Source organism: Bufo gargarizans, chromosome 6 (assembly GCF_014858855.1).
Source record: "Bufo gargarizans isolate SCDJY-AF-19 chromosome 6, ASM1485885v1, whole genome shotgun sequence".
Classification (NCBI taxonomy): Eukaryota; Metazoa; Chordata; class Amphibia; order Anura; family Bufonidae; genus Bufo; species Bufo gargarizans.
Genome location: NC_058085.1, coordinates 365,680,466 through 365,692,513, shown reverse-complemented (window position 1 = coordinate 365,692,513; position 12,048 = coordinate 365,680,466).

Genomic DNA, 12,048 nt, shown 5'->3' with positions numbered 1-12,048 from the left:
TCACCGACAGCCGGTCTGTCAACGCTGCAGCAGCGCTTGAAATTGTGCAACGTGAGCAAACGCTGGAACTCCACGTTCCACATGTTGGCCAGGCTTTGTGAGCAGCAGAGGGCAGTTGTGGAATACCAACTGCAACATGGTTGTCGCCCTTCCAGTCAGCTTCCGATATTCACAAACGAGGAGTGGGCATGGATGTCTGACTTATGTGAGGTTTTATGCAACTTTGAGCAATCAAAACAGATGGTGAGTGGCGATAACGCTATTATCATTGTCACCATCCCACTTCTGTGTCTTCTCAAACGCTTGCTGCTCACAATTAAGGACGATGCTGTGCACGTGGAAGAGGTGGAAATGGGGGAAGACATTACACAGGTTGATGATAGCCAGAGCACCCTCAGTTCATCTTCTCAGTGCAAATTGGAGGCTGAAGAGGAGGAGGAGCAGGAGACGGTTGCCTCAGCTACAGAGGGTAGTACCCATGGAAGTTTAATTCCATCTGTTCTGCGTGGGTGGGCAGAAGAGGAAATTGGTAGTAATACTCCTGATAATGACAGCGACGTCTCGCCTGTTGGTACTCTGACAGACATGGCTGACTGCATGTTAGGCGACCCACACGTTATACGCATCTTAAACAGCATGGATTACTGGTTGTTCACCCTTCTCAACCCCACGCTACAAAGAGAACTTCTGATCTTTCATTCCTCTGTTGGAGAAGACGAGCAAAATGGTGCAATACCAGAAGATTCTTGTTGAAAAATTGCTCCATAATTTTCCATCTGACAACGCTGGCGAGTCCGTACTTCCTTGGCCAACCGAGGAGGGGAGACAAGGGGAACACACAGCAGTTCCAACAGAGACAGGGCAACACTCTCCAAAGCCTGGGACAGTTTCATGACACCCTGCCAGCACCCTCAACCTGATGTGCGGCCTACTGCCACAAGAGAGAAAAAATTTGGAAGATGGTAAAGGAGTACATAGCAGACCGTGTCAGCGTCCTTAATGATCCCTCAGTGCCTTACAACTACTGGTTGCTGCCAACTCCAGACTCTGTCATTGTGCCACTCGGTGGCCTTCTCATACTGCTTTTACCTCCAGACTCTGTCATTGTTCCACTCTGTGGTCTCCCCCTGATTCTGCTGCTGCCGCCACATCCACACTTTGTCATTGGGCCACTCTGTGGTCTCCTCTTGCTGCCACCACCTCCAGACTCGGTCATTGTGCATCTTGGTGGACTCCTCATACTGCTTTCAACTCCAGACTCTGATATTGTGCCACTCGGTGTACTCCTTATACTGCTGCCACCTCCAGACTCGGTCATTGTGCCACTTGGTGACCTCCTCCTGATGATGCTGCTGCCGCCACCTCCATACTCTGTCATTGGGCCACTTTGTGGTCTCCTCATGCTGCTGCCAACTCCAGGCTCTGTCATTGTGCCACTCGGTGGCCTTCTCCTGATGCTGCTGCTTCCACCACCTCCACACTCTGTCATTGGGCCACTCTGTGGTCTCCTTATGCTTGTCATGGTCTTACCTTCTTACGGTTCTCCTTCGTTTGACATGTGCTGGCGGCCATCTTGGTTTCTGGGTTTCTTGTAGCCTCCCACCCTGCGGCTTCTCCTTCCCACTGGGAGGAGCTGGATGCCTAGCTCATATATATAGGAGGTCTGTGGCTTCAGTTCCTTGCTTGGTCCTCCTGTGTTCACATGCTTCTAAGACTGCTGCTGCTTCTGGTTCCTGATCCTGGCCTCGTCTGACTACCCCGTTGGTTCCTGATCCTGGCTTCGTCTGACTACCCTGCTGGTTCCTGATCCAGGCTTCGTCTGACTACCCTTCTGGTTCCTGACCTCTGTCTACGCAAGACCCTGCTTCGGTTTAGCCATCCGTTTGGACTTTTGCTTACAGCTTGATTTTCAATAAAGCCTTCTTATTTCCACTTATCTCTTGTTGTACGTCTGGTTCATGGTTCCATGACATTAGGACCAAGCCATGAATTCTGACGGTACAGGGCCATCCTCGCTACCTACGCTGGTTGCCAGACTTGATCAGCAGGATCACCTGTTGGGTCGGTTCGCTGTGGCGTTGCAAACCCTGCTTGAACGCACGGCTCATTTCGCTTCCGTTGCCGATGGGTCGGTTGTCGCTCCTGGGCCCGCTCCTACTGCCGCTCCGGTTGTTGCGCCAGAGTCTACCCCGACACCTGTTGCTGCGCCTGCGGTGTCTCGGGGTATGACCGGTTCTGCCCCCCTTCCACAGCGCTTTGGGGGAGAGCCAACTCAGTGCCGAGGTTTCCTTAACCAGGTGGGCATTTATTTCGAGTTGCTGCCACATGCCTTTCCTACTGAGAGATCAAAGGTGGGCTTCTTGATCTCGCTGCTCTCGGACAAGGCCTTGGCCTGGGCCAGCCCTTTATGGGAGAACAACAATCCGGTGGTTGCCGAGTTTTCCGGTTTTGTTGCTTCTCTTCGGAAGGTATTCGATGTGCCGGCTCGTGCTGCCTCTGCTGCGAAGCTCCTTATGTCCATCAGACAGGGTTCACGATCCGTAGCTGAATACGCCATTGAGTTTCGTACCCTGGCAGCAGAGGTGGGCTGGAATAATGAGGCTCTGGTCGCTGCTTTCTCTCATGGTCTCTCGGATGCCTTGAAGGATGAGGTTGCAGCTAAGGACCTACCAGTGGAGCTCGAGTCTCTTATTTCTTTCCTGATTTTGATTGACACCAGACTCAGGGAGAGACCTTCCTTTAAGGAGAGCCTGCGGAGGTCTTCTAACAGATTGGCGCCTACGTTTGCTGTGCCTCCCTCTCCTCCCACGCCTCCTGGGGATGACTTGTCTGGGGGTGAACCCATGCAGCTGGGGTTTGCTCGCCTGTCCGAGGGGGAGAGGGTACTCCGGAGACGCGAGAGCCGATGCATGTACTGTGGTCTCGGTGGGCATTTTCGGTTGGCATGTCCGAACCGTCCGGGAAACGCTCGCACCTGAGATCCTGTCGGGGGCAGATCTTGGGTGGAGTCTCCTCGTCCCCGGTTTCCCGTGTTGACAAACCACTGATCACTGTTGTCCTCTCCTGGGTCGGGGGCTCGGTGACGACCCAGGCGTTGGTGGACTCTGGTGCTGGTGGTTTGTTCATTGATAGTGTGTTCGCTGCCGCCAATTCCATTCCTCTGCAGCCTCGAGGTTCCCCACTGGCTCTTGAGGCGATAGACGGCAGACCCCTTCTGCCGCCACACGTGACTCATGAGACCCTTCCAGTGGGGATAGCCATTGGTGCCGTTCACAGAGAGTCGGTCTGTCTCCAGGTGATTTCGTCTCCACACTACTCGGTGGTCTTGGGGTACCCCTGGCTCCAGAAGCATAATCCGACTTTCGATTGGAGATCGGCCGAGATCCTCTCGTGGTCACCGCAGTGTGGGGCTAGTTGCATCCATGGGCCTGTCAAGTTGCTGTGTACTTCCTCGGACTCTCTGTTGCCTCCTGAATACGAAGAGTACCGGGATGTATTCGATAAGGTGCGCGCGGTTGCCCTACCTCCGCACCGCCCATACGATTGTGCCATAGAGTTACAATCTGGTGCCGTTCCTCCTCGTGGCAAAGTCTATCCACTGTCGGTAGCGGAGAATGAGGCCATGGAGGAGTACGTGAGGGAAGCGCTTTCACGCGGACACATTCGCAAATCCTCGTCCCCGGCAGGGGCTGGATTTTTCTTTGTGAAAAAGAAGGGCGGTGAGTTGAGGCCTTGCATCGATTACAGGGGTCTCAATCGCATCACGATCAAGAACGCTTACCCGATACCGTTGATTTCCGAGCTGTTCGATCGCCTCAAAGGGGCCACGGTCTTTACCAAACTCGACCTGAGGGCGGCATATAACCTGGTAAGGATCAAGGCGGGCGATGAGTGGAAGACCGCGTTTAACACCAGGACCAGGTCATTATGAATCCTTGGTTATGCCCTTTGGGTTGTGCAATGCGCCCGCAGTCTTCCAGGAATTCATCAACGATGTTTTCCGTGACCTGTTGCAGCAGTGTGTGGTGGTCTATTTGGATGACATCTTGGTATATTCTGAATCCATGGAGGCCCACATTATGGATGTCAGACGAGTGTTGCAACGGTTACGAGAGAACAGGCTGTTCGGTAAGCTTGAGAAATGCGAATTTCACCGATCCCAGGTAACCTTCTTAGGTTACATCATTTCCGCTGAGGGGTTCTCCATGGATCCTGAGAAGGTTTCGGCTGTCTTACAGTGGCCCCAGCCCAGTGGTCTCCGTGCCCTGCAGCGCTTTTTGGGCTTCGCCAATTATTATCGGAAGTTCATCAGGGACTTTTCCATGCTAGCCAAGCCTCTCACGGATCTGACCAGGAAGGGCAGTAATTTCCAGGTCTGGCCGCTCGAGGCCATCCGAGCTTTTGAGGCTCTAAAGTTCCGCCTTTGTGTCGGCTCCGATTCTGTCGCATCCCAACCCTGGGTTGCCCTTTGTCCTCGAGGTGGACGCGTCTGAGACGGGAGTAGGCGCCCTTCTGTCTCAGCGTAGAACACCAGAGGGTCCTCTGCTTCCTTGTGGGTTTTACTCCCGGAAACTGTCTTCCGCGGAGTGCAACTATCAGATTGGTGACAGGGAGTTATTGGCCATCGTGCAGGCCCTTAAAGAATGGAGGCACTTGCTCGAGGGTTCGGTGGTTCCGGTTCTCATCCTGACGGATCACAATAATCTGACCTACCTTTCTGAGGCCAAGAGATTGACACCACGTCAGGCCAGATGGGCTCTGTTCTTGTCACGTTTTAATTACGTGGTCTCCTACCTACCCGGTTTCAAGAACATCAGAGCGGATGCCTTATCACGGCAGTACTCCGAGCTGTCCGGGGAGGAGTCGATTCCGACTTCGGTCATACCTCCGAATCAGATCCTGGCCGCCATTCGCACCAGCCTGACCTCTCCCCTGGGTGAGCAGATTTTGGCGGCTCAATCTGGTGCTCCCTCTGGGAGACCCAACGGCAGGTGTTTTGTGCCTGAGGAGTTGCGCACTCGGTTGTTGCGAACCTACCATAACTCCAAGGCCGCGGGGCATCCTGGAAAGAATCAGCTGTCCTGGGCTGTTTCACGTCTGTTCTGGTGGCCTTCTCTACGTTCCGACATCGCCGCATATGTAGCGGCATGCTCCGTTTGTGCCCAGAGTAAGTCCCCTCGGCACCTTCCGTTGGGCCTTTTGCAACCCATAGCCACCGGGGAGCGCCCATGGTCACACCTGGGGATGGATTTCATTGTGGACCTCCCTGCATCCCGAGGCCATACGGTCATTCTCATGATTGTGGATCGGTTTTCCAAAATGTGCCACTGTGTTCCTCTCAAGAAGTTACCCTCTGCACAAGAGTTGGCCACGATTTTCGCCAGGGAGGTCTTCCGGTTGCACGGTTTGCCCAAGGAGATTGTGTCGGATCGGGGGAGTCAGTTTGTGTCCAGGTTCTGGCGCGCCTTTTGCTCCCAGTTGGGGATTCATCTCTCTTTCTCCTCGGCCTACCACCCTCAGTCCAATGGGGCCGCAGAACGATCCAATCAGGCCTTGGAGCAATTCCTTTGTTGCTATGTCTCCGATCACCAAGACAATTGGGTTGACCTTCCTGCCTTGGGCTGAGTTTGCCAGGAACACGGCGGTGAACTCTTCCTCTGGGACATCTCCCTTCATGGCCAATTATGGGTTCCAACCTGCCGTGTTACCGGAGGTATTCTCTCCCCAGGATATTCTGGCTGTGGAGGATCACCTTTCCGTCCTACGTGCTTCTTGGGTACAGATCCAGAGGTCCCTTGAAGTCTGCGCAGCGCCAGAGACTCCAGGCTGATCGCAGACGAGCGCCCGCTCCTTCCTACCAGGTCGGAGACCGTGTATGGTTGTCCACCCGCAACCTCAACCTTCGAGTGCCCACTCCCAAGCTGGCGCCTCGCTTTGTTGGTCCCTTCCGAGTGCTTCGCAGGGTAAACCCGGTAGCCTATGCCCTTGCGCTTCCTCCTGGCATGCGGATCTCCAACGTGTTTCATGTCTCCCTGTTGAAGCCATTGGTGTGTAATCGTTTCACTTCCTCGGTCCCTCGGCCCCGTCCGGTCCAAGTGGGCAATCGTGAGGAATATGAGGTGAGCAATATCCTGGACTCACGCCTGGTCCGCGGTCGGTTGCAGTTTTTGGTCCATTGGCGTGGTTATGGTCCAGAGGAGCGTTCCTGGGTTCCCTCCGCAGATGTCCATGCTCCTGCTTTGCTCCGAGCCTTCCACGCACGCTTCCCTCAGAAACCGTTCCTTACTCCGCGGAGGAGGGGCCCCTGAGGGGGAGGTACTGTCATGGTCTTACCTTCTTACGGTTCTCCTTCGTTTGACATGTGCTGGCGGCCATCTTGGTTTCTGGGTTTCTTGTAGCCTCCCACCCTGCGGCTTCTCCTTCCCACTGGGAGGAGCTGGATGCCTAGCTCATATATATAGGAGGTCTGTGGCTTCAGTTCCTTGCTTGGTCCTCCTGTGTTCACATGCTTCTAAGACTGCTGCTGCTTCTGGTTCCTGATCCTGGCCTCGTCTGACTACCCCGTTGGTTCCTGATCCTGGCTTCGTCTGACTACCCTGCTGGTTCCTGATCCAGGCTTCGTCTGACTACCCTTCTGGTTCCTGACCTCTGTCTACGCAAGACCCTGCTTCGGTTTAGCCATCCGTTTGGACTTTTGCTTACAGCTTGATTTTCAATAAAGCCTTCTTATTTCCACTTATCTCTTGTTGTACGTCTGGTTCATGGTTCCATGACAATGCTGCTGCCAACTCCAGACTCTGTCATTATGCCACTCTGTGGCCTCCTTCTGATGCTGCTGCTGCCACCTCCACACTTTGTCATTGGGCCACTCTGTGGTCTCCTCATGCTGCCGCCACCTCCACACTTTGTCATTGGGTCACTCTGTGGTCTCCTCTTTCTGCTGCCAACTCCAGACTCGGTCATTTTGCCTCTCGGTGGCCTCCTCCTGATGATGCTGCTGGCGCCACCTCCATACTCTGTCATTGGGCCACTCTGTGGTCTCCTCATGCTGCTGCCAGCTCCAGACTCTGACATTGGGCCACTCTGTGGTCTCCTCATGCTGCTGCCAACTTCAGACTGTCATTGTGCCACTCGGTGGCCTCCTCATACTGCTGCCAACTCCAGACTTGGTCATTGTACCACTAGGTGGCCTCCTCATACTGTTTCCAACTCCAGACTCTGTCAGTGTGCCACTCGGTGGCCTCCTTATACTGCTGACACCTCCAAACTTTGTCTTCTTGCCACTCTGTGGCCTCCTCATGCTGCTGCCACCTCCACAATATCTCATAGTCGTGCTACACTGTGGCCTCCTAGTGTTGCTCCCACTTCCACAATCTTTCACAACCAAGCTGGACATGTGGCACGAACTGGCGCTCTATGCTTTGGAGGTACTGGTCTGCCCTGCCGCCAGTGTTTTGTCTGAGCGTGTATTTAGTGCTGCTGGTGGCATTATAAGAGATAAGCGTATCCGCCTGTCAACTGAAAATACTGACCGGTTGACTCATATAAAAATGAACAAGGCCTGGATTGAACATGACTTCTCGACTCCACCAGAGGAATGCTGATGAAGTTGAGCGGACACCTGGATGTTCGGGTTTGGCCGAACTTCACAAAAAAGTTTGAGTTCGGGACCCGAATTTGACCTGAACTTGACCCCGAACCCCATTGAAGTCAATGGGGACTCAAAGTTTTGAGCACTAAAATGGCTCTTAAAAAGTCATAGAAAGGGCTAGAGGGCTGCAAATGGCATCAAAATGTGTTTAAGAGAATGGGAAGTGCTCTGAAAACAAATGTGGATAGGGAAATGACTTAAAATGACATAATATTACAAGAAAATTTAGACTGGCATATTCTTATTCATAATCATAGTCATGGGTGCACAGCCATTAGGCAAACATAATAAAAAAATAAAAATAAAAAATAAAAAAAATAATGGCTGCACACACATATAAGCAGTAAAGCTGAGAAATGGGGATTTGAATCAATGGAAGCTCTTAGCGCACACAAGTTTGATCAAAATGTGCGCTAAGAGCTTCCATTGATTCAAATAGTAGGTATAGTACCACTTGAATTAAGAATGATCCCCATTTCTCAGCTTTACTGCTTATATGTGTGTGCAGCCATTATTATTTTTTTTATTTTTTATTTAAAAACATATTTTTTATATGTTTTATTTATATAAAATACATAAAAATAAAAAATAATAATCTGATCTAGGAGGACAAGGTCCATATGGAGTAGGAGGTTGAGGAGGCAGTGGATGTGGCGGTGTAGGTGGAAGCGGCGGTGAAGGAGGAGGTAGCCTACACTATTTTTTGGTTTTTATATATTTTTTTGTTTCAATTAGGGTACACCCCAAAACATTAGGAAATATAACCTGTGATAACCTCCTCCAGTCATGCTAAACAAACGTTCAGACAATACACTGGCTGCAGGGCAGGGCAGCACCTCAAAGGCTTAAAGGGAAAGCTCAGGCCATGTGCTTAATTTAGAGACCCAGAAGTTGAAGGGGGGAGACCCATTAGTTAGTACATCTAGGCGTGTGCACACATACTGCCCCACCATGTCGCTCGTCCCCGTGATGTTCACGATCCATTTGGATATCTTCTCTATCAACTTTCGATGTTCTTTTCTGCGCCTACCATGTTGATCACTGTTATCGGCGAATCAGGGTTCCACGCCGGAGAGGGAGTGTGAGAAAGGGAGACCACATCCAAGGCCAAGGGAGGTCAATGGCTGCAATGTGATGGAGCGGAAATATGGGACAAGTTATTAAGCAGAAGGATTGAATGAAAGGGACAATTAAAGACGAATTTTAGAAATTTAAGTCCCTGTCACCTATGCAGAGCAGGGGTTTCTATCCCTCAAAATTGGTAAAATGTCACCTGACAATGTAACAGACGAATTTTTGAAATTCATGTCCCTGTCACCTATGCAGAGGTGCCCCCGTGACGTCCACCATCCATTTGGATATCTTCTCTATCAACTTTCGATGTTCTTTTCTGCGCCTACCATGTTGATCACGGTTATCAGCGAATCATTGTTCCACACCGGAGAGGGAGCGTGAGAAAGGGAGACCAAATCCAAGGGAGGTTAATTGTTTCAAATTAAATATTATAGGGCGGAAATGTGGGACAAACTATTGAAGCGCAAATATGGGACAACTTGTTAAAGTTTAAGCATTGAATGAAAGGATGTGGCGCGCATCAACTAAAGAAGAATTTTTGAAATTTAATTCTCTGTCTCCTATGCAGAGCAGGGGTTTCTATCCAGCAAAATTGGTAAAATGTCACCTGACAATGTAATAGCCGATTTTTTTAAATTTAAGTTCCTGTCACCTATGCAGAGGTGCCCCGTGATGTCCACCATTCATTTGGATATCTTCTCTATCAACTTTCGATGTTCTTTTCTGCGCCTAACATGTTAATCACGGTTATCGACGAATCAGGGTTCCACGCCGGAGAGGGAGCATGAAAAAGAGAGACCACAACCAAGGCAGGTTAATGGCTGCAATGTGATAGAGTGGAAATGTGGGAGAAGCTATTGAAGCACAAGGATCAGATGAAAGGGCCAATTAAAGACGAATTTTAGAAATTTAAGTCCCTGTCACCTATGCAGAGCAGGGGTTTTTCATCGCCAGAAATGGGTTAATGTCACTCAGCAATAAAACAGATGATTTTTAAAAATTTCGGGCCCTGTTACCTATGCAGAGCAGGGGTTTATTCACTCCAAAAATTGTAAAATGTCACCCAACAATGTAACAGACAAATTAGTGACATTTGTCTACTAGGTATAGCAGTGGTATATCACAGCCAAAAATTGGTTAATTTGACCCGAGAATGTAACAGACAAATTAGTGAAATTTGTTTACCTGTCTACTAGGTATAGCAGTGGTATATTAAAGCCAAAAATTTGTGAATTTCACCCGAATATGTAACAGACAAATTAGTGAGATTTGTTTACCTGTCTAAGTATAGCAGTGGTATATCGCAGCCAAAAATTGGTGAATTACACCAGAGAATGTAACAGACAAATTAGTGAAATGTTTTTACCTATCTACTAGGTATAGCAGGGGTATATTACAGCCAAAAATTGGTGAATTTCACCCGAAAATTTAACAGACAAATTAGTGAAATGACATAAAATAAAATACATACAAATAAAAAAATAATAATCTTGATTTATGAGTTGCAGGTCCATATGAATGAATGAATAACTTGTATAGCGCTACACTTGCGAACTGAATTGCCTCAGTAGTGGAGTAGGAGGTTGAGGAGGCGGAGGTAGCGATGTAGGTGAGAGCAGCGGTGGAGGAGCATTTTTTTATTTTTATTATTGAACACCCCAAAAGAGTGGAAAATATCAAAAATACAACAACGAGCAATTGCGTTGTAGTATAACAATGGCTGGGTAAGGCCTGTATACATGTCTATTCTGCACAAGGTACAGACAAGTCTTGTGGGATCCAAGCCTGGTTCATTTTAATGAACATGAGCTTGTCCACATTGGCTGTAGACAGGCGGCTGCGTTTGTCTGTAATGACGCCCTAAATACACATTCAGACAATACACTGGATGCAAGGCAGGCTAGAACCCAGGGCCGGACTGGCCTGCCGGGATACCGGGAAATTTTCCGTTAGTCCGGCAGGCCTGAGTGTCGCAAGGCCGCGGCCCTGGTAACAAGTGGGGGCGGCCGGCGGCAGGGCACAGTAGGGGTAGAGCGCTTCCTCAGGACGGCGATACAAATGTCTATGCTGCGGTAGGGGAGGGAGAGGTGTGTCCCCTCGTGTTCCTATGATAGGCTGCCAGCACTGGGCCGGCAGCCTATCAGAGTCCGGCATCGCGCCGACTGAGCCGTATAGCGAGGGACACAAGCCTTTGCACCTATAATGCAAAGGCTTGTATCCGTTCAGAACGGATCCGTTTGCATTATTGTTTTAAAAAAAAGTCTAAGTCAAAACGGATCCGTCCTGACTTACATTGAAAGTCAATGGGGGACAGATCCATTTTCAACTGCACCATATTGTGTCAGTGAAATAGGATCCGTCCCCATTGACTTACATTGTAAGTCAGGACGGATCCGTTTGGCTCCGCATCGCCAGGCGGACACAAAAACTCTGCAAGTTGTGTTTTGGTTTCCGTATCCAGAGCGGAATGGAGGCGGAACAGAGCCAAACTGATGCATTCTGAACGGATCCTTATCTATTCAGAATGCATTGTGGCTGAACTGAATCCGTTTTTAACCGTTTGTTAGATCCCTGAAACGGATCTCACAAACGGAATTCAAAACGCCAGTGTGAAAGTAGCCTAAGTCACAACAATAGACAATCAGTCTACTTAAACTAATAACACACAAAGAATTAAATGTTAACATGTTTTTATTGAACACACCATGTAAACATTCACAGTGCATGTGGAAAAAGTATGTGAACCCTTAGATATAATAACTGGTTGAACCTCCTTTGGCAACAATAACTTCAACCAAACGTTTCCTGTAGTTGCAGATCAGACGTGCACAACGGTCAGGCGTAATTCCTGACCATTCCTCTTTACAGAACTGTTTCAGTTCAGCAATATTCTTGGGATGTCTGGTGTGAATCGCTTTCTTGAGGTCATGCCACAGCATCTCAATCGGGTTGAGATCAGGACTCTGACTGGGCCACTCCAGAAGGCTTATTTTCTTCTGTTTAAGCCATTCTGTTGTTGATTTACTTCTATGATTTGGGTTGTTGTTCTGTTGCAACACCCATCTTCTGTTGAGCTTCAGCTAGTGGACAGATGGCCTTAAGTTCTTGTCACCGCCAGACGTCTGAGAAGCTCTGTCAGACGTTCTTCAGAACCTCCTGCTTAAGGTTCTTTAGTTTTGCTTTCGTTTTGTCATCTCGTTTCCCTCTCTCAGCTGTCATCTAGTTGCACTGATTGCATCCCTTTAAATCCCCTCCCATACTGCATCACTTTGCGGTTTATACAATTTCCTGGAGTGTGTGCATGCTGGATGTTACAACTGATA